The sequence below is a fragment of the Falco punctatus genome (assembly GCF_963210335.1).
Source record: "Falco punctatus genome assembly, chromosome: 1".
In the NCBI taxonomy this organism is placed as follows: domain Eukaryota; kingdom Metazoa; phylum Chordata; class Aves; order Falconiformes; family Falconidae; genus Falco; species Falco punctatus.
The window spans coordinates 20,011,568-20,039,019 of NC_137580.1; the positions used below are offsets into that span (position 1 = coordinate 20,011,568).

Genomic DNA, 27,452 nt, shown 5'->3' on the forward strand with positions numbered 1-27,452 from the left:
TTGTCTGCTTTTACTGAATGCTTCCAGAACCTTACAGGAAGTTTATTCTCATGTAGCATATGCCTTCACTAAGGTCTGAAAGGCACCTCAGAGGTCATTTGGGCATTGTCCTACCCCAAATCAAGCTCATAATCAAGAAACTATTACACCTTCCTAATTTTCATATATTTTTCAGTGTTGGCATGCAGCCTCTCAGTTTTCTCTAGCTTGAGCAGCTGTAGTTCACTCCATCCTTTCAAATACATCTCTGATCATTCCTGTTCCGCCTCTTTTTGTGTCTCATTTATTGGTCTACGTCTTCTCCTTCAGGTCCCTATTTTCAAGTCCACAGAGCAAAGCTCACCAAAAATCCTCACTGAAGTTCTTTGGCCTAGAATTTGAATGATGCTTTTTAAAGAAAAGCTTTTGAGCTTCTCAATAATTCCCATGTTGTGTTGGGCAAAACACACCGTGGGTGTGCTCTGATGGTTTTACTGCTCCCACTGCCAGGATAGGCACCTAACTGGGTTATGCTGTGAGCACACTACACCTCTCCGTTACTGTTCAGCTCAATGAGATTGATTTTGTTTAAAGATCCTTGACTATTTTTGTAACATACAAGTAAGTCAACCCATCTTTTCCTGATAGTGGAAATAGCTAAAATAGGACATACAGCTCTAAAATCATTACTCTCTTTGTGCATCATTTAGTAAGAAAAATCTCTCTCTTAATGCTCTTGTGAAAGTTGTTTTAAAATCAGACGCTGTTCCTAACACCAGAGACTGAAATAAATTTAAGTTGAAAAAAGACATAATATTAACATGGTTTAAAGAAGGAAAAATCAAGACAAGTGAAAACTGGAACCCTTTGGTGGCTGAAATCTGTATTCCGATTGCCATAGCTGAACAGTATCTGCACTTGAATTAATTTACTGGCTTTCCATTCAGTTCTACAGGCACAATGGAAAAGCATTAATTCTTACAAGCCTGATCTGTGCACTTCTCTCTGTAGCTTTGGTAGCAGCATGGCGGTTTGTTCATCTGTTTTTCAGTTTTGTTTTGCCAGCCTTATTATTTTCCTCAAAATCTACTAGGCAACATTTATTGGCAAACTTTGTGTGTATCCTTCAGCCCTAAGAGATTAAATATTATCTTAAAGTAGAAATGAAAGATGACTTTATGTTTTAACTTGGGCTTAACTGCTGAAGTCTGTGCTTCCAGGCAGAAACTGTACATGTACAGAGTTGCTGTATTTTCTAAAGTTGTGGAAAGGAAGTGAAGCAAACTGGTCATCTGGCAAATAAAAGAAAAGTGAAGGGTGGAATAAGTTTCTGGTTATTACTTATTTTGGAGGAAACTTGTTTTGAAGTCTTCCATTGAATTGTGTCATAAAGTGTAAATTGTAGAACAAGATTTCTTAACTTTGTTTGCTAAAATGTTTGGTAAATGTGTAAGACTTTGAAAAATCTGATGCTTGTAGTTCTGAATGAGCTTGCTATATTCAGTAATTGCAGCCATATTTAAAGAAAAGAAAAATCCTTTCTTTTGTTTACTGAGGAAAGGCTAAATAGGATTGAGTTGTAGCCACTACCCCCTGAGCCAAGCTAATTGACTAAGGGAGGAATTGGTTTACCTGTCTCTTGAGACAATGAATGACTGTCTTCTAAACAATCTTAAATCATGCAGTCTGCCCAGGCATATTTACAGTATGCCAGGGCAGCCAGACAATGACCATGTTGCTAATTATAAGCAAGCAGACAGTTTGGTTTGTTGGCAACTTCAGTACTGATCTTTTCCTGAATAACATTGAATTTCCAGCCAAATTGCATTTAAGCTTCTTTGTTCAAGGAGTTCCCTTCCTGAGTTAGAAGCAATGACATTTGAACGCTGAATTGCATATTGCTGTAATACTTAGGCTTTATTTTTATTGGAAAAATACAGTTCTGAGTAGAAAACTTCAACTACTGCATTCTTTCCTTACAGTTTCATCCAAAGTGTTGCAAGTGAATGGCATATAGAGAACCCACAACGTGGTTCCTAAGCAGTCCTATTATCAATGAACAGCTAAGAAAGTACATTAGGTACTTAAAGATATCAAACACATCGGGAGGAAGAAAAAAATTGAATTACTATGGTATTGCATGGTTCACATTGTATTCCTAACCAGAATTTTAATTCCTTGTTTTTGAAGTTGCTAAATAAGGTTTTAGTATTAAAAAGTTCTCTTGTGTTCTTTCCATGATCGTTCATGTTTGACCCTGTGTACTCCAAGCTCTTTTTTCTCTTATTTCCCCCCAAAACATCAGAGCTGCTGGACATTCCTGCAGCTGATGAAGCAATGTAAATCACCTTTATGTCTCAGGCTAAAAAGCAGCATGGCAGATTAAATGGCATGCCCCCCTTTGAAAAGTAACAAGAAAGGAAAATGCCATGAGGGCAAAGCCACTTATTCTTCACTTGGAGTAAGCGGCTTGATGGATAGGTAGCTACAGAAGAAGGATGAATATGGGGCATTTTATTGAGACACAGGAAAGGTCAAGATTGATGACATGCCCTAGTTTTGTATAGTGCTGCTTCGACACGTACTATTAAGTCCCAACTGAAGAACAAAGGTAGAATACTGTAGGATGTGCTGAATATGGCTTTGTACTGACTCCTAATGCTGTCTTCTTTTCATTGCTTTATTGTTTTTAATTCCATACTGTAAAAATGTTCTGTTGAAAAGATGAATCAAGATGATCAGGTATATGAATATTCAGCTGTGCAGAACTACTGGATTTTATAAAGCAATGCTACAGTTTTGGTAGTAAGTTGAATATTGTTCTGTTTCCACGAGAAAAAAAGTCATTAAAAATGGGACATCAAGAATAATCTTTAAATAGTTTCCCAGTGAAAAATACATGGATTTTACTTCTAGCTCCCAGTAACATATAGTAGCTGCAGAAATGGCTTGTTTTCAGTCAAACTTTTCTAATCATGTATCAGAAGAGTTGTTTGTTGTTTTTCCTTAGAAGTCATCCTGGCCATTACATCCTCTCTTCTTGCTTTCCGGTAGAGTAGTAATTGTGTTCTATCTCGTATGTAGGGTCTCCATTACATGTAAAAATGGAGGCATATTAAAAAATCATAGGGAGAAGAAAGAAGGATGTAAGTTACAAACTTTGAAGGTGATCCTGTCACATAAGAGAACTGTGTCAGACCCAAGATCCACCTCGCCCAAAACCCTGTATCCTAAAATGGCCGAGGGAATATTCAGGCAAAGTGTAAATATACACAAGCAGACAGTGGTATTTCCCCTGAATACCTTCCTGGCATCCTGTGGCTGCATGGCTTACAATCTTCCTGACCCAGTGGTGGTGCAGGCTTGATCCAACTCTTGATAGATTTTTCTTCCATGAATTTTACCACTCCCTCTCTGAATCCAAGGAAACTTTAGGCATTCTGGTTCTGACTCTGCAACACCCTCTGTACACCTGATTTCAGTGGATTACAATCTGGGGCAGTTTTGGGGGTCCGGACCCTACTGAAGTTGAGTGACTTCCCCTGGCCAGGACTCCATGCTTGCTTCCACACCTACAGGCTGTCAGGGAGCCCGGGTCTTCTGACGGAATGGCGTAAAGGTAAAGACTTCTAGAGAAAGTTATTTGCAGTCTACCTGTCTTAGACTCTCTTGGTGGACTTAAAAGTAACGTCATAACGATACTTCATATTTATAGAGAAAAGCGCAACTTGATAGCAATATATTATTGTGCAAATTTATTTACAGTTTGCATTTTCTTTCCATTTACTGAAAGAGTAAGATGGTTAAGTAAAAATTTTTAAAAAAACAAATGAGTGTTTTTTCCAGGAAGAAGGCAGAGAGATAGTGCTAATAAGGGCAGATTCCTTTGATGTCAGGTCTCACGCTGCATAAACTTCGTGGACCCATCATTAGTTCTTGTCAACTCTTAGGGTCTTTTGGCTTGGGGCCAAACAATTGATATAGTAGAGAGCTTCCAGCTAAAATAACAGCCTCTGCATCTTTATCTTCCCATCCATCAGGTTGTTGTTGGAAGATAGGGCTAATTTGTCACTCTACTCACTTGGAAAAGTTTGATGAATGGCTTAATTAGACTTTTTTTTTTTTTTTTAAGAAATCATATTTCTTGAGAACTAGAGGTTGGGAAAACAATGGCTAAGGATTGAATTAGAAAAGGCAAATATTTTTTCTTCAGCAAAGATCAGAGGAAACACAACCATTAAGCAAGCATGAGGAGAAGTGGAAAGACTACAGTTGAGCAAGCATGAGAAGTGGAAAGACTACAGTTGGCTGGAAGGCGTTTCAAGGAAAAAGACTGTGGGCAAAACCTGTATCTCTACAGAAACATCAACCCGCAGAGTGTGCCATTTTAAATATGCTGCCCCCCTCCCGCCAAATTACAGCGCACTTAAGCCTTTGCATTTGACCTTTAAAATAGATAATAAGGCACCATTTTAGCTAAAAGAACATCTAAATATATTATTAACTGCCTCTGTTTAATGCTTTTGAAATCTTCCAGCATGTCATCTATGCTGAAGGGAACTGTGCTTTTTGGGAGGCTCCTGAGGTCAGGCCTATGCCAGTCCAAGCAAGCACTTTGCTTCTAATCTCATTCTTCAGATTTGGGAGAAAAGGGGGCTGGTCCAAGGCCATGTGCAATTCTTCTCTTGTTGGGTCAAGGACTGAGCAATTCCAGATCACACTTTTCTAGTTCTTGCTCAGAACGTGTGAAAGGTAAAAGGATATTTGTTATTTTCTCCTTTTTGTGAGGTCATTTCATGGCTTATGAATCAACCTGTGTGGATTAAAATCGGTGGGTTTGATGCTTTTCAAACTTTCAGCCAGAAAAAGGGAAAGAGAAGCCAAGTGAAGTTCTTTTCTCAACTGTTCTGTCAACCAGGTTTTGGATAATTATCCCTCTGCTTTGCATGCATGATTATGACATGTATACATATGTATTCACACATGTGGATGTGTCTGTGACAGCTGGCAAATCTTAGCAAGTTAGATATGTCTGGACTTGTATTTCTAATCATCTCTTTATGTAACTGTTCCGGTTGGGTCACTGAGGAAATAACATTTCTCCTTTCTCTAGTCTGACATAAATTAACAAGACAACAGACAAACCACATCCTCCTTTTTTTGATAAACTGTCCAGAAATCAGATGCAATTCAGAAATAATTTAAAAACCTCTAGGCAGAAACTTATTTTAGTAAGGAAAAGACAAATATTTTTCAATTAAAAAGATTTAGAATCCCTTTCTCTGTAGTACGCTAATCTGAAATGACACTGAGGGGTAATAGGCCTGGTATTAGTGCTTCCCCAATGAAATGTCTTATCTTTTGCACTAAATTAACTGTGTCTTTCTCACACATCCTAAAGCTGTCAGTTTGGGCATTCTGTGTTAGGAAACTTCTTCTAATTTAAAGTTTCTGAGGAGAAAGGCAAAACAAATGTGTTTAAACAATAATGACCTCTTACACACCAGTCTCCACAACCCTTTCTGAAGTGGACAGCCATTATTAACATTAAATTCTTAACACTCCTGGAAAGGTTAAGGGGACGGGCTGTGGGAGTAGCCTCTGTGTGGGTCAAATCCTGGAGGTGTTACATGCGAAAAGGCACAGCAGCAAATGCCAAGATGAAGTGATGAAGCAGGGTAACATAGAGGTTTGTGTAAGGGCACCATTAAATGGAGTTTTGCTGGCTAGCCTCCAGGCAAGCAGTATGGTTACAACCAGAAATGACTGTGGGTTACTGATCTGTCCTGTCTCCTTGGTGGCCTCTCTGAGACTCAATAATCACAATGCAAATGCTACATTGGAAGCTTTCTCCATCTCTGCAAGCCAAGGTCACCAAAATGGGACTTTGGTGACCCAGTGCCAGCACGCTCCTGTTATGACTTGCAAGGTGGCATGGTGTGGCTCCGGTGCTCATTGCCATGACAGGAGCATGAGCTCTTGAAATGTGGGTGCAGACACCTGGCAACCACCTGACATGGAGTTTGGTACCTTCCCCACGCCAGTTTGCAATCTATGAGCCGCGTCATAAGTCGTCAGAAGCCCTGCCTTGGGCTATGCTTGCTTGCTCTTCAGTGCTGCTTTCACCTGGGACCGTGGCAGGAGGGCCGCACTGACCTCCACCTCAGATGATGTTGTTTGCAGAGCCAGTTTTGCAGAAAATTCCTCATGCTATTCTGTGTCACCCTGCTGTTGACATCAGTTGCAAAGTGCCCTGTATTAGTGTTTGTAGCTAAGAGCATTAAGTTGGGACTTGTTGCAACTATGGGGCATGTTTAGTATAGCAGGGGAAAATGATGTAAAAACGCATCTCATGACGATTTGATATTCCTGGTTAATAGTTTCTTTCTTTGTGCAATCTTTCTACTGTCTTCTGTTAGAAAATCAAGACAGGTACCCTGCAAACGTTTTCCACCCCAAAGAGCAATTTGACACACCCTCACTCACATGAACAGTGTAATGGTCATTGCTGGACCAGCTGTTATGGGTAAGGTTATTCATGCACAGGTTTACAGGATCTGGTCCCAAGATAGTAACTGCCCACATCACTAGTGAACTGAAGATAAATTATGCTTGCAGCTTTAGATCTTCGCTAGAAAATCTGATTTATCTAATAGCAGGATCTAAAAGTTTAACAAAGTGGTTAGACATTGGGACATGAAGAGTGCCTTTACAGGATTATTTTTGCATGGAAGGGAAAAGAAATCAAGCATTTTCTACTGTATCAAGAAATGTTTTGAACACAAGGGACGAAAAGGAATACACTGATCCCTGTGTCATTGATTTGCTGTTTTAAAGTAAGTGAATATATGCAGTATGTTTTGACTATATTTTAAAAATCAGAACTGTCAGAAATAAAACTCTCTAAGTCTAGAGTAATTCTTTTTGATTTAGAGCCAGTTGTGGATACTAGTATTTTAAATTAATTCAGTATGTTTTGAATTTCTCTGCCACTTAGTTTACTTGGAAACTAAAACCATTTGTAACGAAACAGCTAGACTGGTTTTAAGTCAAGCCAGTGCATAAAAGCACGTAAAACTAATGGTGCACTACAGGCCGTTAAAAACAAAACTTCTGGACTATATAAATGACAATTATTTCAATTTACATGCATTAGAAACCAAACCTAAAACTCTGTAGGTACTTTGAAAAGAAAAAGTATTTTTCACACTTCCACCTTACAATTTGCTATAAAAAGAATTCATTCAATTTAAAGGAAACTCAAGGGTCAGAGGATGAGACTTCTACAGGTATAGAGCATCCAGGAGAAGTGGCAAGAGTAACTTGGAGCTAACTGGAAGTTTTGCAGCCAAGTCTTTGTAAATCCAGACATAGCTACTGTTTTTAGCCTGCCTTAATTTGTTACGACAGGGCACAGAAGCAAGGAAATTCCATATTAGTAAATCAGTGGTGTAGGGAGAAGAGTAGAGCTAATGGAAGCCTTGATTGTGAAGTGGACACATAGACTGGTAATTTCCAGTATGACCATGATACCAAACCTTCATATGGTCAGTGATCTTGCAAGGTGTTAGTTCTTTTAATGATTAGATGGTTTTCAAGCATTTAGGGAGATGATCTTGGTTTCTTCAAGTTGTTAGGTGTAATTTTGTTGGGTTTTTTTTACCAGTGGTTTACTACATCTAGAATAGGCTCAGATTTTTTTTCAGCTATATTGTTTACAGATATGTTTAATACCATTTGCAAAATTATTGTAAATCTGCCATGAGTTTGCTTGTTTATATTTACAGTCATATAGAATGATAGAATGGTTTGGGTTGGAAAGGACCTTAAAGATCACCTAGTTCCAGCCCCCTGCCATGGGCAGGGGCACCTTCTGCTAGACCAGGCTGCTCAGAGCCCCCTTGAGCACTGCCAGAGATAGGCATCCGCAGCTGCTCTGGGCAACCTGTGCCAGTGCCTGACCACCCTCATGGTAAAGAATTTCTTCCTTATAGCTAATCTAAATCTCCCCTCTCCTGGTTTAAAAACATTCCCCCTTGTCCTATCACTACAGGCCCTACCAAAAAGCCTGTCCCCATCTTTCTTATAAGCCCCCTTTAGGTACTGGAAGGCCCTATAAGGTCTCCCTGGAGCCTTCTCTTCCCCAGGCTGAGAAACCCAAACTCTCTCAGCGTGTCTTCCACAGAGAGGTGCTCCAGCCCTCTGGTCATCTTTATAGAACTTTAGAAGAACCTGTTACATGTGAGTAAAGTTGAATAGCTCGTAACTTGTTAAAATTACTTTATAGAAGCCATATCTAGCAGTCTTAAGACATGAAATGAAGTGTACTTTTATTAGTTCACCTTACAATAAAGATGTAGGGAGTTTTATTCAAACCAAATTCTTAACTGTTTTATTTAGAGCCCGTGCTGAAATCCATACTCTTAAACTTTTCATAAAATGCTTGGAAAAGACTTTTCAGTGAGGGTTTTCAAAAGGATGCCTTTGGTTTTTATCCAGTTGGGAAGTTTGGACTGAACAGAGGACAAACAGAAGCAAAGGGCCAGATTTATTGAAGCATAAAAACTTGCATAAATGGATCCCAGGTGGAGTTCAGTCATGAGTAAAGACTTCAGGATTTGCTCATGGTGATGACCTGCAGATGGCTTAGCCATAGACCAAGGTCACTTCTGGAAAGAGCGGGTGGAATCTACCACAGTAATGATCCTTTCCCTGAAATGGAGAGTTGCCAACCTTCCACCCTCTCATGGCACAATAATCTTTGAATAGCAATTTTAGTTATGGGGTGCTCCAGCATTAATATTTGTCAGATAAATGGGAATTTTGTTTATGTAAATATGTATTATTAATGGTTTGATCATTTGGGTGATAGCTATTTTCAGAGGGGAGAAAAATCACACAATTGGGAAAGCGCTTCATTGTCTCTCTAATGAGTTCGACAGTTAACAGATCTTGTAGTTCTCTGGTCTGGTTTACCAACTGAGATAATCTCTGCCTGACGTTTTTAGTCCATTACATATTATTCTGAATTAAATTTACTACATTTCCTTTTCAATACAGATTCAAATTGCTCCTGGACTCGCTAAGAAGGTAAGAGGGAAACACAGTGATGACTGGATATAAAGCCAAGAGCAGGGACATAAAGCAGAGGATACGTATGTACCCAAAATGGTTTATATATGTTTGCTTTGATCTTTAAATGTAAACCTAATGCTTATCACAAGTTAACAATTGCTTACCAGAACCAGATTTGCCTTTCAGTGTACCATCAAACTTGAGGTAATGATAGCAGCATGAAAAATAGCTTCTAAGTTGTTAATGCTTTGGACTCTTCTGGCTTTCCTTTGCCTGTAGAACCAGAAATGAACATATTATCCTTTCAGATTGCTTTGATAAATCTCATTCCCTTTAGGATTAAACATTCCTGAATTTTTATGCCTCTCTGAGTTCTTTCAAACAAACATAAATTAATTCTTTAGCTTAACATTTATACTCATAAGACTGAATTGCCCTGGCTTCTAGCATTACTCTAGTCATGTTCATTTGTGCACAGTGACCATGTTACTCTTCTGATGTCTTACGTAACTGCTTTGTGCACTTAAGAGAGGTACGGAGATGGTGTGTGACACTGAGCAGTGGGAAACAGGACTCAGTTTGGTTCTGCAGTGTCCTGCAGGAGCAAGTTGAATGGTTAGATGTCAAACATCAATTTTAGATGCAAATCCAGGACACTTCAGTGCTTTCTGTGAGTGCAAACACAAGCTTAGCTGCTCGATACTAGCTACTCTGTGATTTAGCATTATCTCCACTGAAGCCAGGCTAAGCTGCACACACATAGAGACAAGAGGTCATGCCTCATAAATACCCATACACAAATATTTGTAAAATCGTTACTGGCACAACATGACTCAGGTCTCTTGAAATAATTGAGCCACCTGATTTATACCACTAATTGTCATTTGCTGTTCTGTTAACTGCTGGAAGCTGACCCTGTGTGCAAGAACGTGATATAGAAAACAGAAATTTTGGGGTTTTTCTACAGGAAAGGTACCCCACTGAAAATAATATCAAACTTCAAACACTACAAATCTCTGTCAGAGTGCTTCAGTTCCACACAGCCAAGTTTTTGTTTAGTTTTATGGACATGCTGGGATACCACTTGACTTTGCTGGCGTGTGTGTTCATTTATATTCACATGGGCAGTGCTGATCTGGTTAGAAATAATAGCATCTTCTGCTGGTCATCCACACGCTGCGAGTGGCCGCTACCATCCCAGCATGTGGTGGGAATCCTTTGGTCTAACTGGTTCTCACTTGCAACCTCTGGGCAGGGCCTCCAGAGGCAGAGAAGCATACAGTGAGGAGCCAAGATGGGCAATGTCTGCTGCCCACCCTGGCATCACTCTGTAGGGCAGCTTCTGGCCAGGGTGCTTGTGGGGAGCTGGGTTGTGCGGGCTGTCTTTGGAGGGGACCTGGAACAGCTGAGCCTTCCCTGCAGGTCTTCATTGCACACTAGTGAAGCCTCTAGAGAGCTGATCCAAGCAGACAACGGGCAGCTGGTGAATTTGGCATGGGAGAAGGTGGTTTTACAGGGCAACGTGGACACAGATGATCAGGTTTTGAATGGCTCCCCAGTGGTGACCTCCGTTTCTAGCTCCTTGAAAGGATATCTTAACCAGAAACAATTCTTCTGGTTGTCTGGCCCTCAGTCTTGGCAAAACAATTTTCGAAGATGGCTGAGGTCAAAAAAAAAAAGGAATATTGTGAACAGCTTAGTTTTATGAGAGTTTGCTGCAAGATGGCTTATCTGAAGCCATTCTCCATTTTTCCTGTTAGCGTTCATAAGACCCTACTGTATCAAACCTGTATATTTATACAGGGAACACCCCAACAAACAGTTCATGTACAGTATTCAGTATTCGTATAGTAGCTTAGGGGAGGTAAGTAGCTGACAAGTAAGTAGCTAAAGGTGATATAGACTTGACAGAAGGTGAATTCTTGTCCCAGCAAATCTTTGTAAAGGAATCAGTGCTCAGGAAGAAGGAAGGAATGATCCATCCCAGCTCAGACAGAGCCTGAAGCACGTATATATTAGTTTAATAATTAATCTTTTAATGTTTGATCTTGAATTAGATGTTCTGGTGAGGAAGTGGTACTTGAATGAGTGAGATGGCACACCTGGTAATACAAAGAAAAATAATCAAGTGAACAAGAACACAGTTTTTGCTTTGGATTGTGACTATTTTAGAATTCATGGAACTTTTAAAAGGCTGTCTGCTTTTTCCCTCGTGTGTGATATGTCGTATGAACAGACTATGAATTCTCTGGTTCAGGAACAAGGCTTTATATATGATTATGGTACAGTTCTGAAGTACTGAGGTGCAAAACCAATCAACGGTGAGCTACATCTAATTTGTCTTTTACTTTGCATTTGACCTGATGTTTGGGTGCTAAACAGTCATCCTGTAATTGAACTTACAAAATTGCACTCTCGTTTCCTTTATTGACAAGAGAAACTGCTAAAGGAAGTCTCTGCCGTACTCAGTTTAATTTAGATGAACATCCAAATGCACAGATGTTAGTTCAAATCCCCTCTAGAACAGGAAGTGGGACTCTTCCAGTCACACTGCTGTGATATTTCCAGTACTCTGGACAGGGCAGGATCTGTGCAAAAACGCTCTCCTGTGCACTAACGTATTGCTACACTGCTAGTATTAACACAGCTCCAGTAAGGAGTGAAAAAAAAGGGGGGAAATATTCTTAAGTAGCCTGCAAAATCTATTTTTTTCGAAGTGGCCAGATTTTGTGATTAAATTGTAAAGTTTACATTATCTGCTATTCTATTCAAACTGATATATGCATTTCTAACTCACATGGTTTATTTCTGCACATTGTTCACCTAGTTAAATCTGGAAGCAGATAAAAGTAATTCCAAATTAAATTACACAGAGGTGACCCATAATGTTAAACCTGAGTTCTTTCATATACTGGCTTCCTATTAGATTTCATGCAGTAAGCTTAGAATTTGCCAGTGCCATTATGTTTATATACTTAAGAGTTATTCCTTTCCATTGATGCATTTTTACTAGTTATAAATTCAATCATATTCCTATTACATCTGTTATCAATGAAATGCGTTATATATTAAAATTGACCGCCTAAACCTTTCCAGGTAAAAGCCAAGCAAACAAAACAAACTAATATCAAGTAAATGTGATTTCAATAGCAGCAGTTTTATGGCAATTTAATTCTGATGATTTCAGAGTTATACCTTCAGTATCATTGTTCTTCAAAAAGAAAAAAAAAAGGAGGAGAAGAAAAAGAAGCTATAAGGAATTGTTACCATTGCAATGAAGAAATGGTCTACTGCTAGAAAACCTCTCTTTCTCACTAACAGTTCAGGCAGCTCTAAAACACTAAGAACTCAGAAAATGATGAACCACTCACTGTCAGTACTCTGGGAGTTTCTGTACATAAGCAAAGGATTTCTGCCATTCTTCCCAAATAGTTATATTCACTTCTAGTGTGTCTGTTATCCTTATTTTTTTAATGATATTCGCACAACCCTCTTGATTTTTTTTTTCAAGATTATAAAACAGGTAACATTCAAAATTCGCTTTGCATTGTGCATACAAACTGCAGAGAAGGCACTGTGGTTGTAAACTAGAGGCATTTAATCTAATAACTAGTCTAATATTTATCTTAGAGGACAGATTAAACAAAATACTAACCAAGTTTTAAAAGTTCAACAAAACCAAAACTTGCAGTTAAGACAAACAAGCTGTGAAAGCTCTGTATCTTGAAATGGTTTAAATGTCCTTTAAGAAACTTTGGCCCAGTGCCAACATACATCCACCCCCATATTATAACTGTATTTTGGAAAAAAAATAATCACCATTTGGGAGCTATATTTCCTCAGGTAACATTGGTTAAGGCACATAAAATTCCTCCTGTTTAAGCCAATGTAAGCTTGTGAAATCTGTACACTTCTATGAAGCATTTATAAAGATGTGATGGTGTTGGACTCTGCCTGCAAAGGCCTTTCTGTGGTGAATGCCAGGAGAAGTACCATGTACAGGACATATTTTTAATATTGACGAAAATGGAAAAAACAAGCTCAGCCAAACTTGTGCTCCAGGCTTGGACTGTGAACACTGACAAACTCTCTCAGCTACATCCAGCTGCAGAGGATGGGGAATTCAAGAAGTGCACAGTCTGTCAATGCCTCCTGTGTGCGTCTTACTGCCCTCGTATCTGAATGTCCCACAGTCATCTTCCTAACTCTTCTGTGTGCTAAGGAGTGATAAAATATCAGTTTAATGGAGAAACCGAGTGTCAAATATACCAACACTTGCCTCCTTGGAGGTGGAGGCAGCACCACTAAGGAGTGAGTGATTCCACCCACAGCCCAGATTTCTCTTTTTTTTTTTTTCCCCCCGCTCTCTCCCCACTGAAAGTAGAGGGAGATGGGATGGCAGGTTAAACCAGCCGCCTCTCTTTTATATGGGTAAATGAGGAGAAATGTATCTACCTTAACTGACTTCTCCAGCAATGCACATAAGTTAGCTGGGCCAGTGACTAACCAATCCATCTGCTCGTGTCCTAATTACAGATGTTATAATGGAGGGTTTATTTTGGTGTATAAGTATGGAAGAAAAAGCCAAAGAAAATTAAGTTCAGTTGACCCAAACAAGAAGGTATTTGTGTTTGGTTGGGTGGGTTTTTCTAACCTGTTAAAAAAATCAGCGTGTTCTGATTGTCCTGGAATATTATTCTCAACCAAAGTCTAAGTTTTGAAAATTGTAAGTTGTTTAGCTCTTTCTATCTTCTAATTGTTTAATTTAGTTCAGTTTCAGCTTGCAAATAGTTTCCCCTCTAGAGTTGCTTTTTTTATGAATTATAGAAGGAAAAAGAAATCCCTCAGCCCTGAATTTAAACACATTCCCTCGGTACTGCTTCTCTTGTGCAAGAGAAGTAATGAATACTTACGTGATCTCGACTGTAGAACTAGCAATTTCTCACACTGAAAAAGTGCCTTGAGAAAACAATAGGATAGGCTGGCACATGTACCATAACATATCAAATTAATATAGCCAGGGTAAATACCTAAAAAATGCCACTATGTATTAAACTAATGTATCGGCAGTGAATGACTGCAATTCCCACCTCCTTGAATTTCAGGAAAGAACTTCCATTTTCCTGAAAGGCCTCTCTTTTAGTATGGGGGCAACTGAGATTGATAAATAAGCAAGCAAAGCCACAAGTCAAATGGTGCCAGGCTTGTCTGAATCTACTGTATGTGATCCTGACAGCCTCAAAGAGCCAGCAGGCAATTACTGTTCACAACAGCAAGGCATCTCCAGGGTGCTAGGTCTGCTGTGATCATTTATCAGCTCGATGCTGAAAAATTCATCGCTGTAACTGAAATTCATATTTTTTTCTGCTTCCCTGAAATGCAAGGTCAGCCCTTAATGGGGATAGTGGCACCCCTCCCCACCAGAACTTTACAAATCTTGCTAAAATCTTTGCCCTTTTGTCATAATAATAACATGCACTGAGCACACAATATGAGGGAAGTTACTGCTGTCATACAACAAAGTTAATAAAAAAACTCATACAAAATTCTTATGGTATGTAATAAGTTTGTGTTCATACAAATACATATGTGTTTGTTGTTGTTCTTTACAATTGCTGAAACATGTAGTTTGGTCACACGCACGGACTGCTCACGTGCTGGTGCAGCAGATCTCCTCAGGCATTTGCTGCTGATCCCCAACAGCATGGCTGTGGGGGAGTGGCAAGGTGGGCTGTGCATGAACAGGGGTGTGCTGGATAAAGTAGCAAGGTCTGTTACGAGGAAATGACCATTTTCACTAACAGATCACAACTGAGTACTTTGACCTTGTTAATATTATCTCAATGAATACGCAGCTCCTGTTTTGTACAACCTTGTGCTCTTGAACCCAGTTGTATTACGTACATGCATACATAGGTAACTGCTACAAGATTTTATGTTGACATTCCAAGTTTTACAGCTGTACAGGACAAAAAACTCGTCTGCATATTGCAAAGACAACATGGAGTTTGTTTGAGGATGCTGTGTTCAATACAAAATGGAGAGGTTTTATAATTAAGACAAAATTAATTCTTAACTATCTTTTTCACAGAATGAACTTTCCTCTTACTGCTGAAATTATAGCTGGGCTGCCAGGCACACCACCACCGAGGAACAGAAATTCAGAAATTCCTTAGGTCTCTGCTGGTGCTTCATTTATATCTGGCCTAACAGACAGAATGTAGTCTGGCCTGCAAAGTTATCATTATAATGTCAATATAAATATAATTACATTTTCTCCAGCAATGGAATTAGTGCCACTAGGAAACAAAATCATTTTAGGTTTCTCCTGCTGTGTTCGTATGAGCTTGGGGTCTTAACTGGCAACCAGGGAAATTTGGCCTTTGCACTCAAATAATGTAATGCTATGCTTTCCATTTCAAGATGAAATTACTACTAGTGGGATTTATGCCATCGGAAAAGAATTTTTGTTGCTAAATCTTTTGGTTGTTCAGGCTGCTTTGTCTCACCACATAGTTATTTACATGACTTCACATACATAGATACACAGCTAGGGATATGTGTGTGCATGTGTGTGTGTTGGTTTGGGGGGTCTTTTTAGAGCAGTTAGTGCAAAAGACGTTATGATGATGTGAAGCGTTATGATGAGTGTAATTATCATGGAAAAGATGGTGAGTCTCCTGGTACCTGTTCCCTGTATCCTTAGGCAGACTTGTTTTCTAAGATTCTGGAGGTGGATGAGGGACCTCAACTGACAGCTCGCCAGTTTTCACCTGCTCTGACGTGACTTTTTAGTCCACTCCAAACACAAACTGCTGTGTCTCTACTGGGAGCACTCAGTAGTAAGCCCTGGGTTGCTGCTCCTTACGTCTCCTTACCAGGGACACAGATGGGGTGTGCTAAACATTTCCTGGCAGGCCATGTACCCGTTTTGACTGGTGAAAGCAAGGACTGGGGATAGGAAAGGGGAAGGGCTTGGTTAACTGTAGACTTCTCTGGTTTAGAGTACAAGTCAATAAGGTAATAAACGAAATGCTGCAGATTCCTGGAGGATTTCTTGTGCATCAGGAGATTCGTTTTTCCCTTAGTATCCCAGAAGGCATGGCGTTAGCTTAGTGATGGTGAAGAGCTAATTCTCCCTATTTACATTTGTACCTCCTGTGCCAATATTGCAGTGGACGAAACTGTTTTCAAGAGTGTTCTCAAATGAGATAAAAGCAGCAAACTGAAGCCAATTTCTCTTACGCATCGCCATAAGCCTCTTTCAAAAAAGTCTGAAATTATACTACATGATAAGTATTTCAGCTGCTGCTTTAGCATTGTCCAACTGCAGTGATTTAGAGCATAGCCTTGCCTGCAGCAAGGAGTAATTTGCGCTCAGTCTTGCCTGGCCAGCTGGATTCTTAGTGCAAATCAAGCCTCCTGTACTGCTCTTGCTCAGTGATAAGAGTACAAATAGGGTGAGGGTGCATTGGCATTCTAGTTCGGCTCAGAAGTGCACTTCTGAAGCAAATCTGATTTCTCCCACTTATCGTGCTTTTTCTTGCACTACAGGTCAGAGCTTACAAATTGGACTTTCGGGTGAAACCACCATCAGAAGGGTACTCCAGTATGACAGTTCCTGTGCTCTAACCAGTCTGCACATGGGACCAGACTGAAAAACCCAACCACGCATGCAGTGTGGATGTGAGGTCCTCATTACCAACTGTAGGTCTGCTCCCATTCAGCTGTTTATCTTTCTCATGTAGCTACAGCCATCTGATACCCAGGATCCATCAGCAGGTAAAGAAATTATTATTGCATTACAGACTTGTTTTTTCTACTAGATTTGTTTTAAATAAGTGCTGGGAACCCTAAAATAATATAATGCTCACCCCACATGAATTTAAACTCATGAGCTTAAATCAAAACCCTAGCACAGTTGTTTTGGGTTTGTTCTTTTTTCTTCCTCAGCTAAAGAAGCAACTCTGCTTTTGAGACTCTCTGCTAGCATACGCACACTAAAAAAATAATTATCTCTTTTCCGCTATGACTTACATGGCAAATATGCGTATTTACTCCTAGGTAGAATGAATCTTGGCTTTAATTACTTTTATACTAATTACATGCTTTTAATCTGTGGTTTGATGATTTATTAGTTACAGCTGCAGTGAGCAAAATACACATAGGCTAGGGGAAACACAGCCCTTTGTAGATGACCGCTGTAGGTCCTTTTTAAATCCTACCAAGCCTTATGAGCTAAAGGCCTAAGCAGTTTACAGGCTTTGAACCAATGAGCACATTTCAGTCATCAAGGACATCATTGCCATCTTCCTATTAGGTACACAGCAGTCCTATTGTTACTTTAAAAAAAAAAAAGAAAAAGCCTGAGTGTAAAGCTGAAAAAACCTGCTACAGAAAACTTTGACATACTTTCAGACAGGATTTTGTTCAAACATTCTGTATTGGGGTTTAATTTTCCTCTTGTTTTTCCGTCATTGCTACGAAATTGCAAGTGGGTCAGATTCTTAAAGTCAGGATAGGATAAAGTAATTCACAGACTTTCTGGGTATCTGGATTTAAAGTTTTAGTTGGGCCACTTTCTAGTACGTAAAAATTGTACACTTTTATCGTTCTTCCCTTCTGAACATCTGAGAACGACAGCATTAAAGAATTAGTCACCAGAGCATTATATTATCCACTTCCAACTGATGGGGTACAAAGAGGCTTGATGACTTCTTCAATACACTGTGGTAAAGCTGGGAAAGGAACCCAGATGTCCTGGTTCCTCATCCTGTCCCTGAACCACAAACCACACGTCCTTGCCTTATTAGCGACAATCACAGCACATGAAAACAGACTATTTATATCTAAATATTTCATCTGTTCTCACTCATTATTCCCTAACTCACCAATGTAATTATGTTGGCAAGGCGACAAGTATCTTTTTCCCAGTAAGCACAAACAGATTGTTAGATTTTCTGCTGAGGTACAAGCTGCAGAAGAAGAGCTCCCAAATAACTAAGATCAAAAGGACTGTTTTCATTGAAACATCCTTGGTAATGCAGCAGTGGGACAGAAGATTTCTTAACATCTTCCTCAGTTGACTCTGACAGCTCTATTAAAAGCACTGATCAAGAAAGGTTAACATTGTAAAGAATATCGACCCAGAATGAGTTAAGCCAAAGAGAAAAAAACCCACAAAACAAAACACCCCACAATAAAAAGGGGCTTCGGAAAGTTCTGTTTTTTCAATCAGTTCAATTCCTGCTCAGTATTCCCTGAGACAGTGCAGGGGATGAGCCTATCCCTTCTGCGAATCCCTAGCGGGACGGCTCCAGTCCTGGAGCAAGTTCCCTGCTTGGAACCTTAAAGCACAGACAAGTATGAAAAACCCATTAGGAGGTGGCTGCAGGCACAGGGCTCAGGGGTTGCCGGAGGCTTTGGCCGGGTGTCGCAACTCAATTCCCAGTGCTTGCACACCACTGGGAGCACTATGACTGCACATCTGGAGCCAACTTGCCGTGGAGAGGCTCGCAAGCCTGCAAATGAGAGACGGGATCTCTACAAAGAGCAGGTCTAATGATAACAGGGTATTTAGCTGATAGCTGTAGCTGAGTTTATGCTTCATAAAGCAAACAGAGCATTGCTAGCCATTTGATATGCCAGATGTTTCTTTTATACAAACAAGGGAGAAAATGGAGGAGGCTATAAGAACAAAACCTGGTAGTGCTGGAAGGTGTTAAACTGGATCCATAATGAGAAGAACACCTTGATTAAGGTGAGCTAGCAGATGTCAAGAAATGCAGTTCTACGTGAGCACAAACCTAGTGAATTGTGTTTGTTGGGGAGGTTTGCTGAAGGGCTGTAGCCAGCAGTATTTCTTAGCCCTTTCCAAACACACTATTCATAATATTGTATAGAAGTTAATCAAGCAACATTTAACAGTCCTCAGAGTTTGCATAAAAAGCAACTTTGGATCAAAAGATTAGAAGGTCTGTGCAAAACACATCCAAGATTCATATTTTGTCAATACTGTTACAAATTGCCTAAGCGATTACATATTCTGTGATTAGCAAAAGCCATGCTTCTTCTGGTAAAATACTTCCTTCCATATATGGGGAATACCAATGCATCTTGGGCAAAACACAAAAGTAATTGAGAATTTTGCTACTGAAGTCCACGACACCACATTTCACTCCATATGAGGCAAGAACCTCTCAGGTCTTGGCATTGCTTGGGTTGTTGCCTCATCCCAGGACTGAAGTGGCAGCTACAATCTGTCTCCCAGATGCAGACATCTTAACGTTGTATTATATATATGCCATGTGCACATTCCTTTTTATTTTTCAGTGACATGCACAAGCATGGTTGTGTTTATTAGCATGTAGACAACACGTACCCTAGTCCTTCTCAATGGGATACCGGAGTTTATCACCATAAAACTTTAGGCTACTAATTCCAAGCAGACTCAGAGTGAAGGGTGAGAAAACATCATTGATTCACAAAGTTCAAGTCTCAAAAAAGCAATTAATAGTAACATTTTGGCTGCATTTTTTTTGTCTGCTGACCATGTGCTCCCAAATGTAACCCTAAGAAATCTCCCCAGTAGTGGAACACAACCGGTTGTATTTGAGAACACTGGAAGGAGAAGGTGGCTAAAGAACACTATATTTTCATCTGTTACTAAGTCAGAAACAGTCCACTGTACATGTGCTCTTTTGATTTTTCTCTTCCAGTGTTTGGTGACTCGGTACAGTCCCAGTAGGATCCGGAAGCCCTCCGTTGTTTAACACCACAAGTGAAATGGGCACCATAACCTCTGCCTGGCCCTGGAGCTGCATAGGAATTATTTCCTGCTCTCTGCAAAGGAAGATGCCTTCAGATTTTGTTAAATGATAACAAATAACGAAAAGGCGGCCTCCCCTAATTCTAGCAATCCTATCCCTCCCACTGGGCTTTCCTAGAGGTGGCAGAGTTGAAACTCCCAGGTTTTATTTTCAGAACATGGTCTTTTCTCATTTTGGTATTTTAAAGTAAACAATTCTGGGTTCCCATGTATTATTCAAGTAGAGAGAAGTGGGTATCCAGTGCATACATAACCAAACATCCAGCCTGCACCAGACAACCTTCTCAAATCACTTCAGAAATTTCCCTGTTGCTGTTGTTATCATTCTCCATTCACTTCCTCCAATTATTTAACACTTCAAACATTGTATCCCATGTTTACCCCACAGCTGTAGGGTGAAGCAAGCAAGAGCTGTGTTCCTTCAGGCTCCCATGAACAGTGCTTGCCCACAGGAGGAGAGAGGTAGCTGCACAGATGTTGCTGGTATCACATTAATACAGAAATAACCTGCTGAAAATAAATTTGTTTTCAAACCTTTCAATGAGAAAATACCAGTTTCAGAGAGAGAAATTAATGATTTTTAACCTGCCTATCATGTTCTTTAATTGCTGGCATGTAAAATAGTTATTGGTGTTTCAAGCTGTAAGTAGTAATGTTGAGGATATTTTCGTTAGTGCCAAAACATTTACATGAAACTGCTATTCAGATCAAATTATCTCGAAACTGCAAAGCACGCATGGATTCCAAATTATTCAACTTGGAGAGATTGTTGCATATTGAAATTACACAGTAGAAATCGGCAAAACACCACCATTGCTTCAGAGTCACAGAAATGTCAAAAATAGCTCTTAAAAGAATGCTTCTCATTAAATGCACTACTGTAACAGACACAGGATTTTGCTATATTTAAACTAGTATTTTGTTACCAGAAAACCAGAGCTTTTCACTCCTTCAGGCAGACTGGTTGGTTCTGATGATTGTTTCCACAACACTTTAAACATTAACAGAACTGCTCAGAGAGAACAGTGTCATGAAAGTGATGCATTGGGAGACTAAAGCACAAAAGGTGAAGGGCTGTGGCTATTTGGGGAAAGACAGACTGAAAGTATAAATTCAAAAAGCGCAGTAAACTGTCAGAGCTGGTAGGATCCTATTAACTACTGTCTTTTATTTCTTTGTATCTCACATTTATCTTCCAGCAACCCATCAGTTATGGAAAAGACTCAAAAATATCAGAAAGAGGACTGGGCAATACTGTGAATTTCAAGTCTTTGACGAACCATCTTTCAAGGTATTTTGATGTGTTTTCCTTTGCATAATGTTCTAAATAGTGTTACTGCTGGTTTTCAGTAAGTAAAACCTTTGTGTTGCAGTGAAAGAATTATATGGCTACATTACAGATGTCCTTGAGAGTACCGTGGTTCCCTAAAGGAACCATAAAGGTAATTTTCCAAGAGACACAGGAAGGCTGTCTAATTTGGCAACAGGGGTAAGGGGTCATTTCTCTTTGGCAGAGAGGGGATGGACAGATGAAAACACTATATACAGACAAAACTTGAACTGATAAAACCAGAAACTTCTAACTCTGCTGTCAGAAAAGAGTTGACAAAGAAGAGTGAGGGCTATAGAAAGAACTCACCTGTGAGGAATATTGAGTGTGGCATTTGTATGGGGTCCTTTGCCCCTTTGGTCACTGGTAATTGGAAATTAACATCTAAAATTTGCGTGCTTTTTCTATGCAAGTTTGTAGTTGATTTGGTCTCATTCCTTCAGTGAAATAACCTGAAAAGCAAGAAGAAAGCAATAGGGTAAGACAGGTTCCCCAGATGTCATGAGGAGGGCTCAGTGGACGTTTGTAGCAGGAAGTAACTGCCTATGTGCTCTTTCCATACAGTATGTTTTATTGTGACATAAAATCATAGTGATTTTGCAATCAACTTGTTAAAAGGATATTCTGCATTGGTGACTGTCCTGTGTACAAGAAGAGTCATAGGTAAGGGATCCTGTCTAGAACAATCTGATATGCTTCTCTGGGAGAAGGAAGAGAAATTAAAGAAATAACCATATCGGGAGGAATGAAATACTAATGATCTGTTCGGAGGCTGTGCTTTTTCCACCTTTTCTTGTAATACGCAAGCAATGACAGCTATGTAAGTAGAATATGAAGAAGAACGTCCATGAGCACACACAGTGCACGTGTTTCAAAACAACCTATGTGCTCTATCGTATTCAGATGAAGTGTTTTTTCCTTAAAAGAACTAAGGATTAAGGTTTGCATGTCTTGGAGGAGAAAAAAAACACCTCCCCTTCAGTTTCACAAAATTAGACCAAATACTATGTTATTAGTGATTGAATTCTTCATCCAGACTTAGCAGACAGAAGCAATGAGTGATGCTACAAAACACACAGAACATAATGGCATTGTTTTTTTTTTAATTCAATACAAGTTTCTTCTAATAAAATCCTTCTGTCACACAAGTTGGACAGAAATTCTTCCAAAGCCATGACTTTTGATGAAAAATGAGCTAAAGCTGAAATAGCCCTTTAAAAACAGAGACTATCTTGTAACCTGCGATTTCCTTCATAACTTTAAAATTCAGTTCTTTCTGAACAAGTCTATTCCCTGAAGTGCCACCTTTTGGAAGAGTTCACAGTCATCTATGTTTTCCATGATACTTTTATTAACCGAAGAGATGTTATTCTCCTCAAACACAGGTACAAAACACATGCATGCAAAGCTAATGATCTGAGAATGCCTGAAATGGTGGTAAGGAGCATGTCACACCTCGCTACCTGAAGTACTTTTGACACGGTAGGGTTGGCAAGGCTCTTGATGTCACCCAGTGGAGAAGAGGTCCCAGGTTTCCCACATAATCTCCTTTCTTTAGTGGCTTCAAGGAGGACGACTTAGCTCTTTGTTCTCCACCTTAAAGAAAAAGAAATCTAAATTATGGCTGTGATTCACTGGGGCGTTTCAACACCTAGTTTAAAGCATCGGATGAGCCCCAGTGAGTACAGGAAGCATGTGGGCAGTCTGAATGACACAGGCACATATGTAAATATTCTGCTGAATGGGGCTTCAAGTTGTATTTGGGAAACCACGCAGTCAGATATAAAAAAGAAAACATTAATTCTGTTTCTTTCCATGTTTTTTCAACAGTTTTAAACAACATTTTTCTTAAAGTAGGGATGTGTGAAAAGCTGCACTATTGTAGATAATAATATATAAAATGTGGGAGATTAAAGATTTGGAAATTAACTTCTCAGGGGACCTTTTTCAGTCTAGACTCTATTGACATATCCTGCCAATTTGTTTGTCTGGTCTCCCTGTGAACATAACATTTGATACTGTAGGCAACGTAAAGATCTTTGATAAGCTTGCTACTTCCTGAAGCACTCTGTGTTCACAATGAACTTTTAAAATACAATTTATAGCTTTCAGCTTTCCATTCACCAAGCATGGAGATTACCCAGTGACTTATTCAGCTTTCAGAGAAGGCCAAATGTGTTCCTTGTGCTTGCTGTTCTCTGGCAACACCAGGACGGAGCATCAGCTAATGAAAGCTCTGTAGAAACAAGGTGTTTAAATCCAGAGCAGACAGGCAGCATTTCCGAAGTCACAGGATGGACCCAACAACCCATGGCCCTGGCTACTGAATGGTGCTACAGCAAAAAGGGAAAAAACACGCTAGTATATTTGGAGATCACCTAAATGCACTGATACAGAAGCTCATCTTGAATCTGTGTCCGTGGATGTGTCCATGGCGCATGGCGTTATTGGAGAGGTCTTTGACACCTTTCAGCTGGAAGTGTGGAGCAAGGTTGTGCCTTCCCTGTGTGCTTGGTGGCCATTCCAAGACACGCTTTTTCACAGTCCCTTCTACCCCCCGCTCCACCCCTCCCTGAAACTCTTCTTTAAAAACTGTTATCTTTGCCAAAATGTGCAATTTTCACAAAAACATTACTCTACCCTTTCCATACTTTAAAATTCCCTTCAGTCTGACTCAACCTTTTTCCGTAAACCGTATTGGTAAAAATGTGATTTTTAAACGTTGTGGGATGCTTCCTCAAAACCAGTGCGCTTAGAAGGTGAAGAGCAGTCCTGCAGCAGTTCTTAATGAGTTACCCTGCCTTCAGGGGAGGCTTGCTTTCAGCTTCCAAAAGTTAGTTTGCCAAGTCCTAAGTCTTTGAAGAGGCCATAGAACGATAAATATCTTGAGAATGTCCAATATCCTGAAATTCCTCACAGCAAGATTTTCCAGGATGTATACATAATTTAGTGCCATGTTCTCTGCATCACCCCCATGCTGCATGTTTCCACCACGTGCCTTCCTGCTTTTCATGTTTCCACCACATGCCTTCCTGCTTTTCATGTTTCCACCATGTGCCTTCGTGCTTTTCATGATTTCACCATGTGGCTTCATCCCACCGTAGACTACTCTCAACTTTAAAATCTCCTGTTAAGGCATCTTTGAGTTGTTACTTCTGTGCTAACATCTCTCATAGTTTACCCTCTACATGGTGGACACATACTGCTGAACTGGTAGGATTTGACTGTAATCTTGCTCATTACCTCAGTCTCTGCCCTTGGGTAGCTATTTACACCAGTACCAACAAACTGGAGACTTCTGGATATGGACCGCTGAAGATGAAACTGAACAGAAGAAATAAAAGGCATTTCCACTAGAAAGATTCCAGAAACTAAGCTGATCTTCAGGGGGTGATGCTGACTCATTAATGGTATTTCTTGCAGTGCCTTTATTGCTTTTTAGTTAAGCACACAATGCATCTGTATAATTAAGCCATAGGCGTAATATGGGACAAAAGACACATGTGGGTTTTTTTCTGGTTTTAATTTTCTTCCTTGTAGTTATTACTGGGCCCACTCTAGTGACAACAACTAGACATGAAGAAGAGTTGTGCTCTAATTTTGCCATTTTAATTTGTAAAATGCATGCTGTTTTCTGAAAGTCCTGATTCTTACTACAAACTAGATAAAGCACATTTTTTTCTACATGCCTTCATTAGTCCAGATATTTTGGGTTGAAAAAGAAAGGCAAGAATATTTGCTCTTCAAATAAAAAAATGACCTGGGAATAGGAGAAATGTATGAAAACTGACTCCTGTTCTCCCTATCAGATAAATCAAACATTGTTCAAAAAATTATTAAAACCAGCTGTGGGAATAATCAGATCATAATTTGCAGAGGGAAGCATAGTGAGCTAATTATTTAAGATCTTCTGAGAAGCTGCCACAAGGGGCATAGGTGCTCAGGAGAGCTGATTATGAAGAAAACTTACTGAAAGCTGAGGACCAAACTGACCCTTGCTCAGGAAGGCAGGGAATTATGGCAGAGGTCCTCCTGACTAAGCAAGGAGCTGTTTTGTGGGCTGAAATGGAAATGAGACCATACAAGAAGCAGCAGCAAGGACAGGCAAGCAAGGCGCATATATAAAATCATTACTTATTAAAATACTTACTGGTGAAATGGCAAAGGCCAAAGCCAAGTTGGGGGAATATTAAAGAGCAACAAGGGGCTTCCATAAGTATGCTATTAGCAAAAGGATCACAAGCTTTTCCTGCAGACTGGTTAGAAGTTTACTGAGCAGAGTTTCAATGGAGATCTAAATCCTGGTTTGGAGTCTTCAGCTTGGGCTCTCTACTACCCAGCTCTGGTGCATGGACTTGTTCCTGCTCAGAGAAGCACACGAGAAGGACAGATGAAAAGGAAGATCACTTTTTTTGTTCTGTGTGTTTCTCAAGTACCCATCACTGAAATAATTCTGTGCTGTCCATGCATTTAGAGAAATGTCTCCCCTGGTTCTACACAGGCAGCTCTAGTTTGAATGCATGATGATACCTCTGAGTTGATCTTCATCATCCCTCAGAATCAGGCTACTGGGGTTCGCAGCGGTATCCTTTAGCCTGGTGTCTCACAGCTCTACGGTGGCTATGCCAATGTCACACAGTGGCTAATGGGTTAGACGTGGACTGCCCAACGTGACTGCAGCTAAGTAAGGTACACCGGAGCTGAAGGTACTGAAAGCCATTTAGTCTAACGCTCGCCCCAAGACAAGCAGCTAATTTTTGAAGTTAGTTCTCTGCAGATGATTCTGCCATTGTGGGGATGCTGTGTCAGACAACATAGCTAATTGAAACTAGCTGTATGAAATTTGTGAGCTTCTACGAAGCTTATGGAGATCAGGCCGGTCAGCCACAAGGCAAGCCACCTCTATTTGGAAGTGTTTACACTCCCTCTCACCTATATGTAATGATGTAATGAATGAAGTTGAGCCTAATTAGGCTGACTTTCAGTGAAGAACCTATTACAGTATGCCAGTGATCAATGTGGCGCTTGCTAAGTAATACCATTTCTGCTTTGAAACTGTTCTGCAAGAGTAGAAAAAAAAATCTTTCTTTTTCAGTATGTCTCTAAATATTGCACTAATTTTGTCAACATGGTCTGAAGATGGGCAATACTTCAAATTCTGCTTTGGGGTGAAGTGGTAGCATTGAATTGTTTTCATGGAAAATCTGTAATTTAGACTACCTGTAGTCTCATTAACCATAATTACTTTGGACTAGATAAGTAATGTTTGAGCCTATAAGCTGGCAAACTAATGAATGTTGTCTATTCAAAGTCCATTAGGAAGTTGTTTTGCCTCAGTCTCTGCCTCTCCCAAATGGAAAGTGAGATGTGGGGATCTTCTGCGGATTTTGTGGCATTCTTTTTAGGATGTTTTTCATACTCTCTACATTGTGTAATAACACAAAAAGCCTCCGAGCTTGTAACTGCATTCTGTCTTTTTATACGGAGTTACAGAAATACCAGAGCAGTAGCTAGCGGTTCAGCCATGTACACAAAGGCTGGCCCCCCTGTGGCCCTGTAGACACCTTCATCCATCAAAGTTCCTTCCATCAAGTCCTGTTAAGTTTGGTTCACCTCTTCTTCCTGTTGTATCTCTGTCTGCAGGACCTCTGAAGCCAGAGATTACCCTGTAACGCCTTGTCGCGGTGGGCTGGTAAGCTTCACCATTCACTTGTATTACTGCGTGGTGTTGGGGTTGGAGGAAAGAGGCTCCTTCTAGGCTGCTGCTTGCTTCATTGCATAGCATGATTCCCAGCTGGTGTGCTCTGCTGCTCAACTGCCACAGTTTCACATCTGAGGCTTACAGCCGAGGCTTTTCCTAATGCTTCCTAGTGCTACTTTTGGCCTTTCCTGAGGGTATGTCCTTGCTTCCTTGCATTACTCTTCTATCCCCATTTCACTCAGCTCCTAAGCCTGGAGCTCCCTTGCATTGCCTAGATCATCTCACCGCTGGGATGGCTGCCTCCCGTCTTCTCTCAGGTGGCTTTCACGTAGCTGAACCCAACTACATCAGCATAAATCCAGAGAGTGTTAGTGGTTCTCCTTTGCTGAGCCACCTACCTTCTGGTCAGTAGGACTCTTGTTTTTATCACATCAGGGTGATCAACAGCAGTTTGGCCATCTTTTTTTTTTTTTTTTTAAAGAGCAAAATCTGGAGTGAGCCAGTGTTTGAATTATTATACAACATAGTGGTTGTACGGA

At 40.1% G+C, this 27,452-nt stretch overlaps 1 long non-coding RNA gene across 7 annotated transcripts in view; it reads right to left on the reverse strand.

The window, feature by feature from the left end:
- LOC308058196 overlaps nucleotides 1-27,452 on the reverse strand; it is a 60,707-nt gene that overhangs the window by 24,850 nt on the left and 8,405 nt on the right. For 3 of the 7 annotated variants that reach the window (XR_013925712.1, XR_013925717.1, XR_013925718.1), the window contains one exon: nucleotides 1-25,573. This exon is cut by the window's left edge. This is a non-coding gene — a long non-coding RNA (uncharacterized lncRNA). The remainder of the gene's footprint in view (nucleotides 25,574-27,452) is intronic. The other 4 variants (XR_013925714.1, XR_013925715.1, XR_013925716.1 and 1 more) reach the window with 4 other exon arrangements.